The sequence below is a fragment of the Lepisosteus platostomus genome, chromosome 15, assembly GCF_059453375.1.
Source record: "Lepisosteus platostomus isolate fLepPlt1 chromosome 15, fLepPlt1.hap1, whole genome shotgun sequence".
Classification (NCBI taxonomy): Eukaryota; Metazoa; Chordata; class Actinopteri; order Semionotiformes; family Lepisosteidae; genus Lepisosteus; species Lepisosteus platostomus.
This window is the reverse complement of record NC_142625.1, coordinates 2,986,842-3,008,383: the sequence shown is the minus strand read 5'-3', so window position 1 is coordinate 3,008,383 and position 21,542 is coordinate 2,986,842.

The following is a 21,542-nucleotide window of genomic DNA, read 5'->3' as shown; positions in this document are numbered from 1 at the left end:
CCACTCACAAACAGCTTCATGATTCTTCTAGTATTCCCTTCCTGTTCAAAACTCATGCCCTGAAACATTCTCAGTATATTTCAGTATAACCTCACATTCTCATTCACCCACTCACACTTCTTTAAAAAGCCAGGCTAGGCCTCCAACTGCTTCATAAACTTCCCGTCCTTCCTGAAGACTCCCGCAGCAAAGGCTGCTTTTGCCTTCCCCGCGTTTCCTCTCCACTGCCTCTCTATGTCAGAAAAGAGGCAGTTTTTGGACCTTATTTCTGTGTGAGTTCTTCCATACACTTGGAAACGTTTCACTTCTGTTCCTTCACTCACACATTTGTACTGAATCCTTTTCCTTTGGAGCTCCTGATCTTCAAATCCAGCAGGCCAGTGAACCTTATTGCTCTTTTCATCCCACTTACAGAGCTAGACGAAATCCATGGGGAGCTCAGAGTTGAGCCAGAGGCCCTCCTCTCTCCCCTTCTTCAGCTCTATTTGAGCCCCCACGCCTTTGGTGAGTGTCAGGAGATTTCCCCCCTTACTATTCTCTGTCTCGGGTATACAAGAGGCCCCTGACGACCCAGAGGAGCCTCCAGACTGGGGATCTGCCAGCTCCTCTGCCCTGATTTCACTCTCCTCTTCGCAAAAGGCATGTCCAGGGCCTCAGAGACGATTTCGATTTTTAAGAACTTTATTTTCTTTTCACAAAAGAATACAGGGCATCACAAATTAGAAAGCTTTACACTAATATACATACTTAAAACAGTATATATGATCACATCTCATTACATTTTGACACGGTACCAGTTACATAGCAACACTTTCCTTTGTTCTGGTGCAAATCACATTCTTTTCTTAAACATGAAATTGTTTTTCACAGCATCTTGAGATACTGTCCTATGCCCTCTGTTTCCCACAGATTTTCAGCTTCCTCCCTCCCTTCTCTCCACAGATCTCTGAGGTAATAGTTCTCTCGGGTGATGAACAGGGCCAAGTTAATTGCTGCCTTGTCTGGGACCTTGATGCCTTTGAACACCCTCATGTTCCTCACTCTCCACAGGGCGTCTTTCCCACTGTTCACCACGGCCCAGATCCTGTCAAACACGTCAGGAGGAAGTTTGACAGGAGAGATGCCGTATAGAACAAAAGCAGCGGTCAGGGAAAATTGGGGCCACAGCCCACCCTAACGCAGCAAGGGCTGGGGGTGAGGCCCCTACGGTACAAAAATGTTTGCACCGGTAAGCACTGTTGGATGACACTCCAGGCTAAGTCTCTGTGAACATTGCCATCAGGGGCTGACCCATTTGACCTGAAACGCACTTTAAAGCGCCTCTTTCTGGTCCAAAAACCCCTTTTATCCATAACCTTCACCCCTATGCCCTGAATGTCCACAAATCTCTTTAAAAAGCAGACAATGTCCTCCACAGGCACATAGGGGTTAAACATTGCCACCGTCAGTGTCCTTAGTTCCCGAGCAAAAAGGGGTTCAACATAGTAATCAACAAAAGGCTTTTCGTCCTTTCTGCGATTTGCAACTTCCCAAACTCCTCTAACTAGGTTCTCCGAAACAAGAGAAACATCAAAGCATTTCTTACCGGGGAAGTCTTGAATGCAATAAACGTCCTCGGGTTCAAGGTGCAGAGCATTGCAGATCACTTCTTCAAATTCATCCCTCGAAGCAAGTTCTGTCCTCTCTCCACTGGCTCGCAGCACAAAGCGCACGGCGTGTCTCACTCTTCCTTCTCTTGATGTTGATCCTCTCTCCATTGTAGTCGAAAAATGGCCGGAAAAAATCCACCACATAGAAAAAAAGTTTCGAGTAGTCCCCGAAAACCAGTGATTCCTCTTTCCTCTTTCCTCTTTCCTCTTTCCTCTGGCCAAGCATCAAGCTGCGGTCAGGCCACACACTTGATCTTAGCCAAAAGGCAGAGAAGCGATGCCCCCAAAGGCGCGGACCGACGCACGGGCGTTCCGCGGGCGTACAGTGGCGCAGGCCGACTCCTCTGGAGCCCGGGACCCGCGCAGCTGCTGGCCTCCCTGCAGCCAGAGGCCTGCCGCGGGACTCTGCTCCCCCTCTCTCTTGCCTGCCTGGCTGCCTTCCTGCCAGTCCCGGGCGGGGGCCCTGCTCTTTGATCTTCTGTCAACGGCCCGACAACAACCACCGCCGCCGGGGGCGCCAGCTCCCAGCCTCCTTAGCTTAGGCCCCTCCCACCGGCAGCAGCTGTGCCCAACCAGCTGCAAGCGAAAGCGGACCGCCAGCACCTGCGGGCAGAGGCAAGGGGCAGATCTCTCTCAGGAGGGACGGACACAAACACATGCCTGCCTGCCTGCCTGCCAAAAAAAAAGAAAAGGGTGTATATACTAAGTTTTTTGGAGGGAAAATGCCCGGGAGCCGAAAAGGTCTCGCCTGCCTGCTGAGAAAGCTGCAGACGCACAAGCACACACAAAAGCCACGCCTGCTTACCTAGAAAAAAGATGAAAAACGCACGGGAGCCGAAAAGGGGGCCTGCCTGCTTGGCCAGAAAGCCCTCCTGCACCAATTCCTCAGATACCCGTGGCGCAGTGTCCATTACCACATTCACACTACTCGCATCCGTAACCTGGTCATTCCCACCAATTTGAACAGTGTCCTGGTCCATCGCCGTCACAGTCGCACTCTCAGGTTCCTCTGTCTTCTCCCTTGGTGCCCTTGCAGCCGCTGCCTCCGCGTAAGATTTCTTCCTGCTGGGGCAAGTGTTGTACAGATGCCCCTGCTTCCCACACAGATTACAAGACCCCCCCACCCAGCACTCTGCAATAACATGTCCAATAAGTCCACATCTTCTGCATACCAGGCTCGCACAATCCGCTGCCATATGCCCGTGGTCGCCGCACTTGCGGCATCCAGAGGGCTGTCCCGGATAATACAAATAACCGTTGTCCGCCCCAATGGAAAAGGTCGCCGGGGGATGAACCACCCCGCCTCCCTGAGGCCCACTGGGCCTGAGGCGAACCAAAAACTTTCTCTTACAAGTCCAGTAACCCCCGGCGTCCAAATCTTCTGACCGGCACTCTGAATGTCCACATATCTTTTCAGAAAAAAACAATGTCCTCCTCAGGCACAAAGGGGTTGTACATATGTACAACCAATGGTCGCAAATCCCTGGCAAATAACGGTTCCACACGATAAAAACTCAAAGGAGCATGATCTTTACCAGTCCCCACTCTGTCCCATACTTTGCTACAAATCGCAGCAGACACAAGAGTCAAGTCAATAATTCCTTTTCTTGGGAAATCCTGAGTGCAAAGCACATCCTGCTGCTTCAAGGAAAAAACTTTGGCTACAATCTTCTTCTCGAACCATGCTCTATCCACCAATCCTTTCCCCTTCTCCAAATCCTTCACCACGAAGCGCACTGAGTCCCGCATCTGCCCCTCACGGGACAGAGGGTCCCCAGCCGCCCTGAAGTCGCCGATCTCACCTCTTGTCGTCATCATGGAAGCCCCACATTCACCCCCTAAGCTTCATCTAGAGCGATTCCGGTGGTGGCTTTTTCTTTCTCTGGACCTTTCGCTTTCCTCCGATCCTCTGCTCAGCAGTCTTCTGGAAAGGCTCTTCAGCAACCTCCAATCGTCAGCCTTCCTCTCCTCCCGCTGCCTTCCCGACCCCCGGACTAAGACCAAAGAACTGTGGGCTTGCCTGCTTGAACCCTGATCTTAGCCAAAAGGCCAAGAAGCGATGCCCCCAAAGGCGCGGGCGTTCCGCTGGCGCACAGTGGCGCAGGCCGACTCCTCAGAAGCCCGGGACTCGCGCAGCTGCCGGCCTCCCTGCAGCCAGAGGCCTGCCGCCGGACTCTGCTCCCCCTCTCTCGGCCAGCCTCCTTAGCTCCTTAGCCCCTTCCACCAGCAGCAGCTGTGCCGAGCGAGCGGCAAGCGAAAGCGGACCATAAGCACCTGCGGCCCTGCTGACCCAGATACGGAAGAGGAAAATGCTACAGTGCCGGAGACGGCGGAAAGCGAGCAGGGGCAGGGGAAAGTGCTGGCCAAGCGAAGACATGAAGCGGTCGAGAGTGATTCTGGGGCAGAGGAGGAGAAGAAGGTGACGGAGGACCCTTTGGAGGAGTTTCAGGATAATAAGGTTCTTGATCCCGAGATGAAGTAAAACAGATGAGTTTATTGCATGCAAGGAACAATAAAGCCGAAGTCTTGTTTCCCGCAAGAAACAACAAAACCGAAGTATTGTTCGATGTGCCGGTACAAACTTTTAGGTTATATAGTCCTTGCTTGCTGCTTCAGACGTCATTTGGTGTTATGGTAAGGGTGGGGGGGTCTGTGAAATACTTCACAGGCCTATTCCCTTGCACACATAGAACCTCTCCTGACTGTAGGCCCAAACACCCAAACAAAACATAGTCTTCGAACTCATGTCTCCCGGGCAGTTCTCCCCCTCGCATCCAACGAAAGCGCAAAGTCCACTTCAGCTTGGAAGCCTCCCCAGGCCAGTTGTAGGAGTCAAACCCTTCTGCCACCCTGGAGGAGGCCTCCAGGTCGGCTCTTCGAAGGGTCCACTCCAGTCCAAAGCAGGGAAACTTCAAAAGCAATCCACACTATCAAAGCAATCCAATGGCAAGATGTAGTCGTCAGGTAAAATCCTGGTCCACAGGTCATCGCAATCCTCTTCCCGATCTTAGACCAAAAGGCAGAGAAACGATGCCCGATGCCGATTTTTTTATTACAAAATATGACACACCACACAATCAACATATAACACAGAAAAACAATTCTTAAAATCAACTGATAACAATCCAAACAACCAAACAACCAAACACAGCCATAATAACAACCAAAAATATGAAACAAACACAATGTCACACCATCATACCATACAGAAAACCAAAACCATCTTAATTGTTAACAAAAACATTACACAGTAAAAACAATGCCTCCTTGCATCAATATTCAGCTCTCATAATTCAAAAACAACCAACCCACATACCTGCATTCCCCAACACAATAGACAACAATTTACATACTCCCACCCCTTATGCAAAATTTAACAAACCCTCTGAAGCCCTACCCCTAAGCTCTCCATCACTGCATCGAATTACAAATTTCCTCCAAAACCTCACTGCACTCTTGTTCCGTCTTCCCCAGCACACGCACTCCTACAAATTGGTTATCACGTATCCCATACTCAAAGCGTAATTGCTGGTACTTTGCTTCTATGGGTCATGTCACAAACATCATGCCCTCTTTCATTCTTCTCTGTTCCAAACCTGCTGATGCTTCAACGTGAGTACCCTTCACTGCCGGGAACCCCTCCCTCCTTGCCAACTGAGGCCAAATAGGAAAAATACGCTCTTCCCTTTCCTTCCACTATCTGTTCCACTCCACCTCAAGCTCTGCACTCAGTTTATCTACAGATGCAGCCATTCACAGTGCGCGGTACAGACACGTACTGGAGGCAATTGGCTACGGGCTTGCGCATCGTGACACGTGTTGATGCAAAATACCGCGGTACGTGATTGGTTGACCGACAGGGGCACTCGTGATGCTTTGGTCGGTCGTAGAAAGATTAAAATGTCTTTACTGTGCCCATTTTAGTATTGAATATTTATATGGAATTTTACCACTGAAGTAGCTGAGCATAAAAAGAATAGGAGCATACTGTAACGTGTGTGAAGGCCGTAAATTATATTAATTTTGGAACATAAACATACAGTATATGGCTGGTCTCAGTACTTTAAAGAAAACATACACACCAGTATTCCATTTCTCCATAAACATTTTAAACATCGAAGTCTTTAACTAAGGTGATACCGGAGTCAACAAGCATACTTTTAGAATTTGATTAAAAGGGAATATAATATGGAATCGCGTATCTAAAGAAATTAATAACAATATAATTATATTCATGTACCGCAACACAAGAATTGTACACGCTGTACGATGTCTGTTGATAATGTTTTGTAGGGCTTTTTCAACACTCCTCATGTGACCTCACTGGTGGTGCTGTGGGTTAGGTTCCTGACTACCATGTCACATACTGGGTGTTTGAATCCCGCTGGAGCCATGACTCCATAAAATGTTTCCCTGGCTCAGAGATTAAATAAAAAATAAAATACAAAATATGTACCCAAATGAGCCTGAATCTTGCATATTCAATGTCACATATCTCCAAAAAATCACAAATGTTCACAAGTCCACAAATGTTGTGAAATATACCCTAATAATCAATAACATCCCCAAATGGTGTCCAAATGTTCCACAAAGGTACCAAACATAACATGTCCCCAAATCTTTCAAAATGTCTCTGAATTGTACCCACATTTTCTGTTTCCCAAAAGCTTTCCAAATGATTTTTAAACACTCCTAAAAGTTCCCAAAAGGTTTTAAATTGTACCCAAATGTTCCAAAATGTCCATAAATATAATCAAATATGTTTTGACAAAATTTTGACATGTCCAAAATGATCCCATATATCATGGAAATGTGCCCAAATAAAATCAAATGTTCGGTAACATTCCCAGACATTCCCAAAAATCAGTTCAACTCAATTTATTTTTATATAGTGCCTTTCACAACAAGATTGCCCCAATGTGGTTAACAATGCAAGTAACCATACATTTTGTGAATACAGAAAAGAAGACCAGAAGACAATGGAGGAGAGGAACCAAAAACAAACCTCTAGGGGTCCAAGGTCAACTGGCTGCCCAACCCCTCTGGGCATGCTAACATTATACAATTAAAAAATGAAATAAATGAATGAGGGTATTAATCCATCCATCTATCATGTCTTCTGTTTGTCAGTACTCCATGCAAATCTCTGTAGACCAGCAAAATTCTCCTAAATCCATGGCAGTGATGCAGCATCCAACTCATATGGTGCCCAGCCCGGGCACCATGCGGACGTGTGGGGAGGAGAATAGGATAGTTTGGTCAGTACAAATATATCTACCTGGTTGGCAACACAGAGACACACAATGGCAGGCTAGGCTGAAGTAATAGGACTTCAGTCTGGATTTGAACACTGAGATTGACTTGGCATCCCGAATATGGGGTGGGAGACTGTTCCATAAGCTAGGGGTCCTGTAACAAAAGGACCGCCAACTGTTTTTTTATTAATGTGTAGAATATGAAGAAGACCTGCATTCTGTGATCTAAGCAGATGACTTGGATGGTATACATTAATAAGTTCCATAAGATAGACAGGTGCCTGACCTCTGAGGGCCTTGCAAGTAGAAGGATTTTGAAGTCCACCCTGTACCTGACAGGGAGCCAATGAACAGAGCTAAGTAGGTAATGTGGTCGTACTTTCTGCTCCTAGTAACAATTCTAGCTGCTGCATTCTGAATTCGCTGTAAGGTGTTGAAAGAGTGGTGGGTACAAATGTCCCAAAGTGTTCCATAGTGTTGCCAAAAGGATTCCCTAATGGACTGAAATGCCTCTAAATGTTCCAGACTTCCACAAATGTATCCAAGGTGTACCCAAATGTTCCAAAACCTTCCCCAACTGATTTGAAATGGACTCAAATGTCTAAGAAATGTACATTCTCAAGAGGTTCCCCAACTTATCTATAACATTCCAAAATATTCCCAAAGAACTGTAATATACTCAGATGAGCCCTAGAGGTTCCCAAATGTTGCAAAATGTAGCCAAATATTTGAAGAAAGATGTGAAGACGGGGGTTTGAATTTAATCCTTTCTGTAGGGGGTTTAGACTTCTAAGTCACAAGCTGGGGTTTATGGCAGGAAAGGGGGTTAACTGATAAGGATTGCAGATGCCAGCTAGGAACCCCCCTGGGTGTAATGTTAAACTGACCATTTGCCCAGAACATCGTAAACTGGCCAAATACCATGAACCCCCCTCTTTACCATCAGACCGAGTGACGTCAGAAACGAAGAAAACACTATATAACCCAAAAGTTTGTAACAGTACGTTGAACAATACTTCGGTTTTGTTGTTTCTTGCGGGAAACAAGACTTTGGCTTTATTGTTCCTTGCATGCAATAAACTCACCTGTTTTACTTCATCTCGGGATCAAGAACCTTATTTCTTCTGTTACAACAAATTTGGCGTAGTCGGCGGATGCTCCAGAAGGCGCAGAACTTCCCATCGGCAGGAGAGACGGTCAGCGCGCACATAACTAAGAGGTAAGGACTCCTCTTTTATTTAAAAGTCCCGACTCTCTCTGACCGATTTGGAAATCTCTGCTCCCTGCGAGAATCGCCCGAGATGACGGAGTAAATGTGAGTTTCTGAATTCCTCTGGCCCGGGGAAGGCACCGGTGTATGTAATGGGTTGGTTGCTGTAAGCCCAGAATTTGGTCTGGCAGGGGTTCCGCGGTATTGTGTACAGGCGTTCGAAGCTGGTGTATGCCTTAATTGCGCGTGGAGTTTTGAACGGGTTTTGTACCCTTACCGTGAAGTTCAGGACTGGTGTGGGTCTTAATTGCACCCGGAGTTCTGAAGGTCAGAACTGGTTTGGGTCTTAATTGCACCCGGAATTCTGAGGCTCAGAATCGGTGTGGGCCTTAATTGCGCCCGGGGTTCTAGAGCAAGTGGTGCATTAAATGCACGTAGTTCAGGACTGGTGTGGGTCTTAATTGCACCCGGAGTTCTGAAGGTCAGAACTGGTTTGGGTCTTAATTGCACCCGGAGTTCTGTGGCTCGGGATCGGTGTGGGCCTTAATTGCGCCCGGGGTTCTGGAGCTGAGTGGTGCATTAAATGCACGTATAATCCAGGATTGGTGTGGGCTTTAATTACGCCCGGGGTCCTGAGATTAGCTACGCCTTGATCGTGCACAGATTGGAGTGGCGTGGTTTCTGGCGTGGCGTGGTTTTTTTTTGTTTTAAAGGAAACAGGAGTAGAAGAGATATATGTATGTATGTTTTTGGTGTTTTCCTTGTTTGTGAAATACATATACACACGCACGACACTAACATAAACACACCTCATAATAAAAGAGCAAAGCATTAAGTAGCAGGATTTAAAGGACGTTGAGACCCGAGAATCGCCCTGATTGAGCTCAGTGCGTAAGTCCACCCCGGGGGAAAAACAGTGATGCTGGCGTTCTGGGGATGGTGAATTACTGATCAAGAAAGGGGGTTTTCGATGTCTCGTTTCTTACCTGTGAACAGTGCGGTGTAAGTCCTCTCTAAAGTCTCGGAGAGGCATTTAGATCTGGAGGTAACAGACGCCCTTGGCTGAATGAGTGCAGTAATGCACAGGTTTTTCCAAGTGAAAACATCCCCCTACTGAATGAGCTGTTACCTCACACACGACAAAAGTAAATCTTAAAGAGACCGAACATGTGTGCTAACTGATGGTTTGAGAAAGTGGTGGAAGGGTCCGTTTAAATATCGGAAAAGTGTAAATTGACGGAAAAGAAGGAGAAAAATATGGAAAAAGCTGAGTTTGTCAGAGGGAATTTGGGGCGAAGACGCCTGTAAAGAAAGCATATGAGTATTGATTGGCAAAAGCACAAGCATGTAGCTCCCACCCTGGTGCACGGCCGGCACCAGTAGTGGCAGATACATGACGAAAAAGAAAGAAATTGGGATGTGACTTAAAGTGTGTTTACGGGGAAAATAAAAACCCGGAAGAAAATATACTTTACTCGCTACGAAAGAGTATTGGAAAAAAAAAGCTAAAAGAGGCAGTACAGGAGAATGAGAAACTAAAGAAGGAATTAACTCCTGATCACGCTGCACTGGTTAATGTGCTACAGCCAGCGACTAAGTTATATCCTGCTCTCCCACAGGGGAACAAACAGGCAGGAAACGAAAATAATTGGGATCAATTCCCTCAGTGGCCATATGGAGAAGGGGGGTCTGATTGGGATAACACTTGGTATGAGTGTGATAAAGACGGATCAGGGTCTCCCCTGTTAGAGGGAGGGCGCCCGCAGATCTGTACTCTCACTCGAAGTGGGAAAGGACTTGATGTAGCAGGGGCTGACGCCGTTGATGACAGCGCCACTCTAACACTGTCTCGCACCCCGTCGAGGGGGTCTGCAATCGCACCTACCTTCCCTGATTTCCCCCATACGATCAAATCCAAAACCGTAAGATATTGACCGGTGGGCTAAAGTACCGCACCCGAAATTAGAAATGCAGCGAACCTGGAGTGCGCTTCAGGAATTAAAATGATTCATGTAGAAGTAAAACAAGAATACAGCACATTGTATTACGAAGAGAAAAATATATTCTCGATGTGTATGTGTGTTTTATGAATTTGTGTGCCGGCATGTATGTGTGTAACTGTGAGTTTTGGTATACTAAATGACGGTGTGAGTGTGTTTAGCCAGCGGGACTGGCTAGAGACGTAACTACAGAGACTTGACGAAAATCAACTTAAGGAGATTGGAAAATATAAGAGCGTCTGAAACGTATAAGTACAGTACAGGTGGATGTAAAAGTAGTTAAACAGTTTTTGTATTATTATAAATTATTATAAATTGTAATTTATACAATTAGTTGCAATAGTGGAAACAATTTGGTTTTATTCGAATGTCTCGAAACCAGACATGCTGAAACGCTGTAGGTTTAGAATCGAGACTGGGGAGAATAACGTCTTGTGAAAAAATATGTTTACCTAACGATTAGATCCTGTAAATCCCTTGTAGCCTCTCTAAATCTGTCCCAGTCCAGTGGATAAAAATGTACTGTTAATGGAGTGTTGGTTTCTCTGTTAGGGGATACTGGAGCACTACTGTCCTGCTTGTTTCACTCCTCTGTTCAACAGTGTGCTATAGAGTAATGTATATAGGAAGACGGCAGGAGGCCACAGGAGTATTGGGGCAGCAAGTTTTACTTGCTGAGTACCAGATTTTAATGGGTGGTTTTATCCCAGATCTATTGGGTTGGAATATTATGTATTACAAAGAATGACTATCCAGAACAGGGTATCACGTGGCTTCAACTGGCTGTGATCACTCAGTATGTTGATGGTATTCTGAGTGCTTCCCCTGACGAGGAAACCCACAAGTCTGAGTTGCTTCAGCTTTAGAGTGTCTAATAGAAGCAGTTCTGATAAGGCCCTTTTGTGTCTAGCATTGTGAAATTTTAACAGGGCCTGGGTGCAATGTTTTTTACAGGGTGAGCACAACTCTTAACAGATCTGCTTAAGGGGGGAGTGCAGTACAAGGACAAGATTGCCTTGGTTCCCGCAGCAAAAGCCGCCTGTAATAATTTGAAACAAGTTCTCTTACAGGTGCTGAGACTGGGGTTTCCTCAGATGGATCAACCATTCCTTTGTATTATTGCAAGTTGCTGACAGAGGCCACCCAAGGAGCCCGCGAGCAGGTCCTGGAGGCGTGGGGACCACCACCTGAAGGAGGGCACAACCTCATCCCAGGAGAGTGGGTGTGGATCAGGAAATTTCCTTCACAGGTTCTCCAGCCCAGGTGGGATCCAGATCCTGTTGACAACCGAGTCTGCGGTTCGAGTGGAAGGAAAAGATCGCTGGATCCACGCGCCACACTGCCGACGAGCCTCATCCCCATTTACAGACTCAGAATGAAATCATTTCTGTTTATAACAATAATTGTTGCTGTAGGACTATGTTCTGCAGGAATTAATGATCATCTCTCCCACAAAGGAGAACATGGAATTAATTCCTTTTTAGGCCTCTCCTATCTGACAGCTAAGAAAACCAACCAAAGTGCCTGCTGGGTGTGTGCCGCATTACCCAAATATGTACAGGGAGGACTTCCTATGGGAGCCATTCCTTGGCGTCTCGAGGAAGTCATAGGCATGATCATTTGGAGGGATAAATTAGGAGATTTTAATATGACAAACTATGGGGGGTTGCCATAACACGACTTTAACCTGCACAACATTACAATATCTACAGGAGCGAGGCTTAGAGCCCACGAGTTTCACAGGCTCTTACGCTCCTAAATATAACAGAAGCCATACACCACCATACCTGACTCTCAATAAGGAACGTGAGGGAAACATATGTTTTCAGCACACTAATTGGTCTGCACTTGGTTGGATGGAGTCATTGCAACCTTACCATCGCTGCAAATATATCCACCTCTACCTTCCAAATTCCAGGATGGGATCGGCACACCCCACAATTCGGTATAAGCTTCTTATTTTCAGAGGCATGGGGAGCGCCAAACGGAACATCTTTCATTTGTGGAAAACGAGCCTACCCATGGTTGCCAGCCCAGTGGTCTGGCTCATGTTATTTAGGATATGTGGTTCCTCATATCCGTGTTCAAATCCACAGCCCCTTCGGACCTAACCACAGACCACAAAGAAAATTGGCTGATTGGGAATATTATTTAGGTATAATATTTCCACAAGCCGGCATGAACTTTCTGAGTCGAGAGTTAATTCAAATGGCCTCGACTTTAGAAGAATTAGCAAATTCTACCTCATCTAGTCTGAAGGCTGTTAATGATGAGATGGTAGCCCTCAGAACAGTGGCCATGCAGAACCGACTAGCTTTAGATTATGTACTGGCGGTCCAAGGAAGAATTTGTGCAGTAATTGGCACTGAATGCTGCACATATATCCCTGATAATTCTGAGCACATCTCAGATCTGGCCCAACACATTTACAATGAGGTACAGAAATATCAGGACTATTATACTGAAAATTGGGGAATTGGGTCTTGGGTAAAGTCTGTGTTTGGGGCCTGGGGCGGAACTTTTTTACAGTGTTTATTTGTAGGAATAGTATTGTTTATATGTATAATTGTAATCATCACATTCACAAAAACATGTATCACATCTTGCTATAACCGTGGAACGTACAATGACATGGCAATACATACCTGTTCGCCAAGAAAGGAAAGATCTGCCCTGACATTGTATAAAAATAGGCTACACTGACGTATGCCATATTTTATAAGGGGGGAATGAAGAAAGATGTGAAGACGGGGGTTTGAATTTAATCCTTTCTGTAGGGGGTTTAGACTTCTAAGTCACAAGCTGGGGTTTATGGCAGGAAAGGGGGTTAACTGATAAGGATTGCAGATGCCAGCTAGGAACCCCCCTGGGTGTAATGTTAAACTGACCATTTGCCCAGAACATCGTAAACTGGCCAAATACCATGAACACCCCTCTTTACCATCAGACCGAGTGACGTCAGAAACGAAGAAGAAAACACTATATAACCCAAAAGTTTGTAACAGTACGTTGAACAATACTTCGGTTTTGTTGTTTCTTGCGGGAAACAAGACTTCGGCTTTATTGTTCCTTGCATGCAATAAACTCATCTGTTTTACTTCATCTCGGGATCAAGAACCTTATTTCTTCTGTTACAACATATTCCATAACATTCTCACCTCCCCAAGAGGTTTCCAAATATCTTGAAATGTACCCCTATGTCCCCAAGAATCCCCAAATGACCTTTAACAATCTCCAAAGGTTATGAAATGTTTAAAATGTACCCAAAATGTTGAAACATGAAACGCAGGCTAACTCTGTGTGTAGGAAAGGACCTCAGTGGTGCACCAATCTCTTTTCATACAGAGCTTCCCTTACACAACCAGTTTAGATATTTGGTAACACTTTATAATAACTTTCATTAATAAGTCATTAGCAAACATTATATAATGCTTAACAGATCATTAGTTCTACCCAACCACTCCCTAGGACCCATTGCTCTCTTTACCGCGGTACAGACTTTGTCAGCTCAAAGCACAATGCCCATAAGTGTACTAATAGATAGTAAACCTTTACAGTGGATGAATAGTTTCAACTTTAGATTAGGTACTGCAAAAAGATCTACAACTTATGAATACATTATGTCTGTAAAGATGTAAAGTGTACAGACTTTTGAGTTACAGGTCTGTAGAATGTAGGCCTCTGAGATTTTTTTGTATGCAGTGTAACATTGTATGATGTATATATTTATGCATTGTTTAGTTGCAATATTTTTTAATAAATCTGTTTGCCCTAGTTTTCCTCCAATTGTATTGGACATCTGCCTGACCTGCGTTAGAGAACATGAACTCAAATGACAGCAGGAGCCTCAGGCTGGAATCAAACCTCAGAGCAACAGAGCTGAGCAACATGGTTCCAGAGGGTCTTCATGAATATTAAATATTCGGTACAAGCAGCAAAGGAAATTAAGAAGATGTAGATGGAATTCAAGACTGGACAAACACCTGGCAGATAACTTTTAATATTGCAAAATTCTGCATACAGGAAGCAGAATCACAAAGTACAGAAACATACTTCTATATACTTCTCATACCCTTAAGTAACAACAAAAATAAAAACCTTCAGGTGCAACCATGAAATTCAGTTTGTCAGCCGTTTGTGCTGACACTGAGAATAAGAGAGACTTGTGACGTCAGACACATTCAGAAACACATTAATAAGTAATCTTTTGTGTGAATAACTGTGCAGTCTGCTGCAGGGCAACACCTAACCCTGCCATGCACTGTGCTGATCTGAAAAGGAATAGAGACCTATAAACTGGATAAAGTGATCATACTGGTCTGAATGCCACTGTGTGCTGTCCTGGTAAAAATATAAAACTATTCTTGAACCATTTGAGGACTTTTTAAAACAATTAGCTCACTTTAATCACTGACCCCCTCTCTGTTCATCATAGTAATTGGCTGATTTCACTTCTTTTATAAAGTGCTGTAACAGAGAGAACTTGTAATGTTCAAGAGACTGATTTTGCTCCAGCGCCTACTGGCAAAGATTCAGCCTGAAAGTCCTTTATTATACAAGATGTGCAAGAAGCTGAGACCTCCGAGCTGTATTGAAGTGCGTTCACATCCTGAGCTACACTCAGCTCTACACCAAGACCAGAACTGACATCCAGGCTTAATGTCCACAAAGGGAGATGCTCAGCCTGCTCTTAAAGCCCTCCCACAGCTGAAGCTCTTTAACACATAAACTTTGTTCAGCTGTGATCTCCTAGTAACCCCTACCTCTCAAAGAGGGATTCCACACCCTGAGCGATATTACAATATGTTATTATTGTTGTTATTGACGATACAAATTGACCATTTAAAGCTCTAATTATGGAGGAAGCAGCTCAGAAACTTTGCTTATTCTTAAAAAAAGAAATGGGATAAAATCTCTGGCAGTATTTCTGGCCTGTAGTGTCTCAGTCTTGCTCACAGTCTCAAATTGGTCACTGCTCTCTGATGAGGACCAGCTGATGGCCTGTCACAATTATCTTTTAATCTCTTGCTGGAAGTAGAGCTTAAAACCCTTTACAAACCCTTTTTGTCAAACCCATGTTTTTGTTTCATTTTAGCCTTTGTTGGTGGACTTTGAAAAATACCTGTTCATTCTGGATTGCAAAATAATTCTAATACTTTAATGAACAGTTTGTACAATCAAAAACCTTGATTATTAATGATTTAACACAGGAAGTCTAATGGGTCTCTGTAGGATTTTTTTAACTGCCACACATTCTTCATCCATTCCACCCTCCCCTGTGCATCTTTTCTTTTATCATCACTGACTATTTCTTCAAGCAATACAATGTACCTAAACATCACCTGAATTTCTCTTATTTTTTTACTGTTGTTTACCATTCCAGTACCATTGATGGATGTTTCTTTCTCTTTGGTCTTTCATCAGGAGCCTGTCTGGCACACAGAGAGTGTTGTTGGCAATCTTTTGTTTTCCTCTACAACTGTTCTATTTGTTCTATTTTCATAATAACCAAGCTAATCCTTTGCTCCATCTCCTTCAATTTGAAAATAATTGGATGTAATTTACATGGTCATCAGCATAGGAATGATTCTGAACTTGTTCTGGTGCAGTTAAAAAGTATTGCAGATAATTGTCTGAGCATAGACATTGTACTTTCTTAGAGACCAGGATATTTACTCAGAAGAACTACTGTGATGTCCTATAGTGTCATAGTGCTGTAAGGCCTGTGACCCCAATAAGAATAAAATGTTTCACCAAATTATCCATTTGAAGTGAAACTGAGCAAATAAAGGCATCTACAGTATTAACTATATACTGAGGCTGTACTCAAACCAAAAATTAAAAGCATTTTTAACATTAAGGAGAAGTTAAAATTAATTATTGGAATGTAAACATTAAATAGACTTAACCTTTCAAAATCCTAGAAAATATTCTAATCCGGAAAGGTTTTTCCCTGATAGATACACTTTATACATCTGTTTCAGTGCTCAAAGTTGGCTACACCACTATGATCCCCATTAATACTGTAGCTGTTAGTTTTGTCTGCAACTCAACACTTTGATTTTATACATCGTAAACAACAATTAGAAATTTCTTAAACGATTATGGTTTCTAACACTGTGAAACAGTCAGAGCTCATTTGTATTCACATTCCTTATTTTAGGCTAATTAATTGTTTCATTAAAATTGAGTGTGAGTTCTGTAGCAAAGTTTTCCTAACAGGCTGCTGTGCCAGTGAGGAAGATGAGAAGCAGGGGCAAGAGGAATGCTGGAAAAGTGTCTCTTGACTCTTAAACACCCACATCCAGGATTAATAAATAAGCTGCAAATTTACAGACTAGAAAATGAAAACAAAGATATAAATGAACACGGCATCACTAATACTCTCACTGTACTACCTGTAACTAACTGACAGATTGCATATCTAGTACCTGTTAGTGTCACAGAGGCAATTTCCAACTGGAATGAATTCCATCAAACATTTTGTAATATCTCTGGAGGTATAGATAGTAGAGATCTAGTCTAGGGCTTAAATTGAAGCTAACCCCTTGGGCAATAAATGTAAACCACGTTTCTAACATGTCTTACTGTGTCCACTCACCAGACAGAAATATCCAGAAGAAAAAGACAAAACAACAAGAAACAGATTTTTCTTATTCAAAGATCAATTTTTCACGTTGTGGTCCTGAAAAAAAAAGATGAAAATTCTTGTAGAACTCTGTGTGTCTCCCAGCCTGGATACAAAATTGAGACAAATTGAACAAATATATAAAATTCAACATATTTTTTGTAAAGACAGGACCTGGAATGGTATTGCTCACATACCTGGAAAGTTTGTAAAAAGTATTGAAAAATAATAAAAAGCTCTAATAGCTACTTCAATTACTTTACAAAGCCTCCAGAAACTGATGATGCTATTGCCACTGCCCTCCATACTGCCCTCTCACACCTGGATAAGAAAGGAACATATGTGAGAATGTGCTGTTTGTTGATTACAGCTCAGCATTTAATACCATAGTGCCTTCAAAGCTTGTCATCAAGCTTCAGGACCTGGGATTGAACACCTCCCTCTGTAATTGGATCCTGGACTTCTTGACGGAACGTCCGCAGGTGGTGAAGGTGGGCACCAACATATCTCTACTCTACCCTGACTCTAAACACTGGAGCCCCCCAAGGCTGTGTGCTTAGTCCTGTCCTCAACTCCTTATTTACCCATGACTGTGTCACCTGGCATAACTCAAACTCCATCATCAAGTTTGCGGACGGTAGAACAGTCATTGGCCTGATCACAGATGGTGAGGAGTCTGCATACAGGGAGGAGGCATGGTGCCAGGAGAACAACCTCTCTCTTAACATCAGTAAGACAAAGGAGATGATTGTGGACTATAGGAAACATCAGGGAGGAGACCACACACCTATTTACATCAATGGGACGGCAGTGGAGAGGGTCAGCAGCTTTAAGTTCCTGGGAGTTAATATCTCAGAGGACTTAACCTGGACCCACCACACCAACACCGTGGTCAAGACAGCACAGCAGCGCCTGTTCTTTCTCCGCAGGCTAAAGAAGTTTGGCATGCCATCACATATCCAGGCCAACTTCTACAGGTGCACTATTGAGAGCATCCTGACTGGTTGCATCACTGCCTGGTATGGGAACTGCTCTGCCCTGGATCGCAAAGTATTGCAGAAGGTGGTGAAGTCAGTGCAGCTTATCACCAGCTGTGAGCTACCAAGCATCCAGGAGATCTACTCAGCTAGATGTCTGAAGAAGGCCAGGTCCATTCTCAAGGACCCCAGTCATCCCAGTCACAAACTGTTTTCCCTCCTACCGTCTGGTAAACGGTACCAAAGCATTCGGTCCAAGTCCAACAGACTACGGAACAGCTTCTACCTCCAGGCAATAAGACTGCTAAATAGCCAACCTGTAGTGGCTACATGGACACACAGTTTTCACTGTTTTCAGCATAACTGCACTACATGTACATATTGCATACACCATGGACACATAACAGCTCTACTCATATTGAGTTTTATTCAATTTAAAAAAATGTAACCTCAATTTTGTGATTTTTGTGATCCTTGTGATCCTTGTGATTTTTGTGAGCTCGCAGAAAAAGACATTTCATTGCCAGCAACTACTGCTGCACACCATATTGTTGTGCATTTGATAAATAAACTTTGATTTGATTTGATTTGATTTGATTTGAACTGCTAGAGAGGATGAACTACAATTTATTGTTTTCAGGCAGTAGCAAAAATTCCTACCTAGGCCTAAGTTCCTACCTTCCCTTCTGGTCGGAAAAACAAAATGAATGACATCAATTTGACGCTGTTAGACCAACTTTGTCAGAGTTTTCTTCCTTCCCCTGTGTCTTCCCTTCTCCTTCAGGTCAGTAGGTGTCGGTCCATTTTTGTTTTCAGGTGTTGCTGCTGCTTGTGGGTGGGTCTATGCTAATGCACTAACTGCCCCCACAGCTTTGGTCATTGTCAGACCATTGACAGAAGATCAGGGCCCCCTCCAGTGCATTTGGCTGGCAGCAGGTGACAGCAGGAGTGGAGGCCAGGTGGCCACCTGCTGTAGGGAAGCCACCAGCTGTGCCTTTGCAGGGCTCCAGAGGAAACGGCCTATACTGCAGTCCATTAGCGGGATGCCTGCTGCTCATTCCAGTGAGGGTGTAGGATTTGGTGTTTTGTCTTTTTCTGCAAGTCTGAGTCTTTCAGGCTAGGTGGATGTACTTTTTGGCCATAAGAAAGGATGTGGTGAAGTTTAGATATGGAGTGATAGGATGGAGATCAACCACGAATGGGCCTGCTAAATGGAGAACCTTTGTGGATGAAGTGCTTCTCAGGACACTGGGTTTGGAGTTGGAGGATATCTACTGCCTTCAAGATTTTCCAGGTAAAAAAATCTTTGACTTTGCCTTGGTGTCTGCTGTTCAGTATTCAAGAATAGGGACAGGAAAAAAAAGAAAAACATGAGCTTTTAAAATACTTTTTCATTGAGTCTTTGTTTGCAAGAGAGCTTAGGCCTCTGACAGTACATCTGTTCAACCCATATGTGTTGGAAGAAGATATTTTTAAAAGATTAGTTGATGTATAAGGAACTGTATGATAGGATTTTTGTATTTTCTGGGGCAGCCACTTGTGTGCAGATGTTGTGGAGCAGCAGGACATTTTGTTGTAGATTGCACTACAGAGGTGTGTAGTAGATGTGGCCCAATAGGTCACTTGGTGTCTGCCTGTGCAGAGGAAATCAAATGTAATTTGTGTAAAGACTGTTTGCAGAGGGCAAAAGACTTTGCAGCTGTAAGCAGTAGGGACATTGGCAGACCACAGTCATGTGAAACAGTCTTGTCTGCACATGTTTCTGCAACAGAGCAAAAAAGATGGTGGCACCTGAAGGTTTTTTGAGAGACTGTGAATGGATGAATAAGAACTTCTCATCCAGGAAGAACTGAGTGTTGAGGGAATATAATGGAGTATTCAACAGTCATGGAAATGGAAGAAATGTTTTAGGTTTGTTTGTGAGTGAAAAGTGGAGGTAAGGGATGTTTATATTGGATGATTTGCATAAAATGATGGGGAATAAAGAAGGAAAGTAGTAAATAACAGAAAGGTGAGGATATTAACATTAAATGTATAGAGATTGGGAGACAAAGTAAAGAGAACCTCAGTTTAAACTTGAGGACTTTGGATTTTGCTGTTTATTTTTTGCAGAAGATGTTGAGGTTTTTACACATGAAGAGAGGATCAAGATGGAGTACAGGAGGGGTTTGCACCTCTGGAATGGGGATTTTATTTGGGGAATTTTGACCTGATAAAAGTTGCCAGGTAGAGGTACCTGGAAGGGTGTTTAACACTTCCATTTGCTATGGAAACAGATGTTTCGTATTGGTGATCGTGTATACTCTGGCTGTTGAGAGCAGAGTTCTACAAATATTTACACTTGGTTTGTATAACTAACCCTCTGGTAACTTACAGAGGGAGACCTTCATGTGGGTTTGAGGGACAAGAATGATGCAGGAACAAGGCAACAGCGTTTTTTGTGGCAGTTTTTTTTTAGTTGACTGTGCTTTTAGAGCCATGGGTGAGAAGATTGTGGATGTGCTTCCATAGTGATTTTTTCCTCCATAGCCTCTGCTTTATCACTTATACAGTCAGCCTATTCCAGACTAGCTTCTTAGACTAGCTTGCAGAGAAAGTCATTGCCCTGTTTTGTCTATCAATTAATAAAAAGGTCAATGTAGAACATGTTATTACTGTGAATTTGTTTTTGTGCATTTATAATAGTCCTCGTTGCCCCTATTTGGATTAAAATCGCAAATGCATGTTTTAATTAAATGCTTATATTGATTCACAATCTGACAATGGAAGACGGAACAAAAGCATCTGTGAAATCACGTTCCCGAATGTCCCCCACTGTGCTCGACAATCTTGGGAAGAACACAGAATGGCCCATTAATAAAATTGTTGTAACTTTGGTCCATCAGTTCTTCCTTCCGGAACTTGTAAATCGCATGGATCAGTTCTTGCTTTTTGCTGGGTTTTGCCAATTTCTAAATATAGTCTTTCGGGGAATGCCATACCATCTCTATTGGATTTAACTCTGGGGATTCAGCTGGAGTTCTCACCTAGTTCACTCCCTCTGCTTTAAGCCTCGCCTTTGCAGCTGTGAGTTTTGAGTCATTGTCCTGAAGGAAACAGTGCCTTGATCCAATGTGCTCCCTGATGTATGGGACAGCATGCTGTTTGACCACGACTTCCTCATAGAATCCACGATCCATTATTCCTTTGAAAATAAGAAGTGGTCCCAGGCCTCTTCTAGATATAGCTCCCCCAAACGTGAACCTTCAGTGGATATTTTGTCTTTGGCTTATTCAGATCTTCCCTTTTTTATGAAATCGACACCATTGAAAACTGTTCCAAAGCCACTGTTTCATCAGTGAAAAGTCCATCATGAAATGCTTCTCCCTGTTCTATCCATTGAAGCACTTGCTTAAGCCTTTTTTTTATTCTTATTATATGGCATGTTTTTTTTTATCTCCATCCAAGCCCTCTGCGCACTCTTCTTATCGATGTCGGACTTGTGTTCACACCGAGGTCAGCCCATAGCCGACTTTGAAGTTGAGCTGTTGTTAGCCTATTTTCCTCCATCACTTTATCAGTGGCTCACACAATAGAACTTGGGGGGTGGAGAGAGAAATTTGATGCAAATAACTTCTGTACAGAAGTTGCATTCTGACAACAATTGATTAAGACAATCTGTCAAAGTGCAATGAAATAATATGCTGGACAGAGAGGCAGACATTATTATGCAGAAGACAATGATAACGATTTATGTTGCATTGTCAGATTATGAATCAAAGACACTTAATTTAACATGCATTTGCAATTTAAATTGGAATGTGTGTAACGGGAACCCTTATTA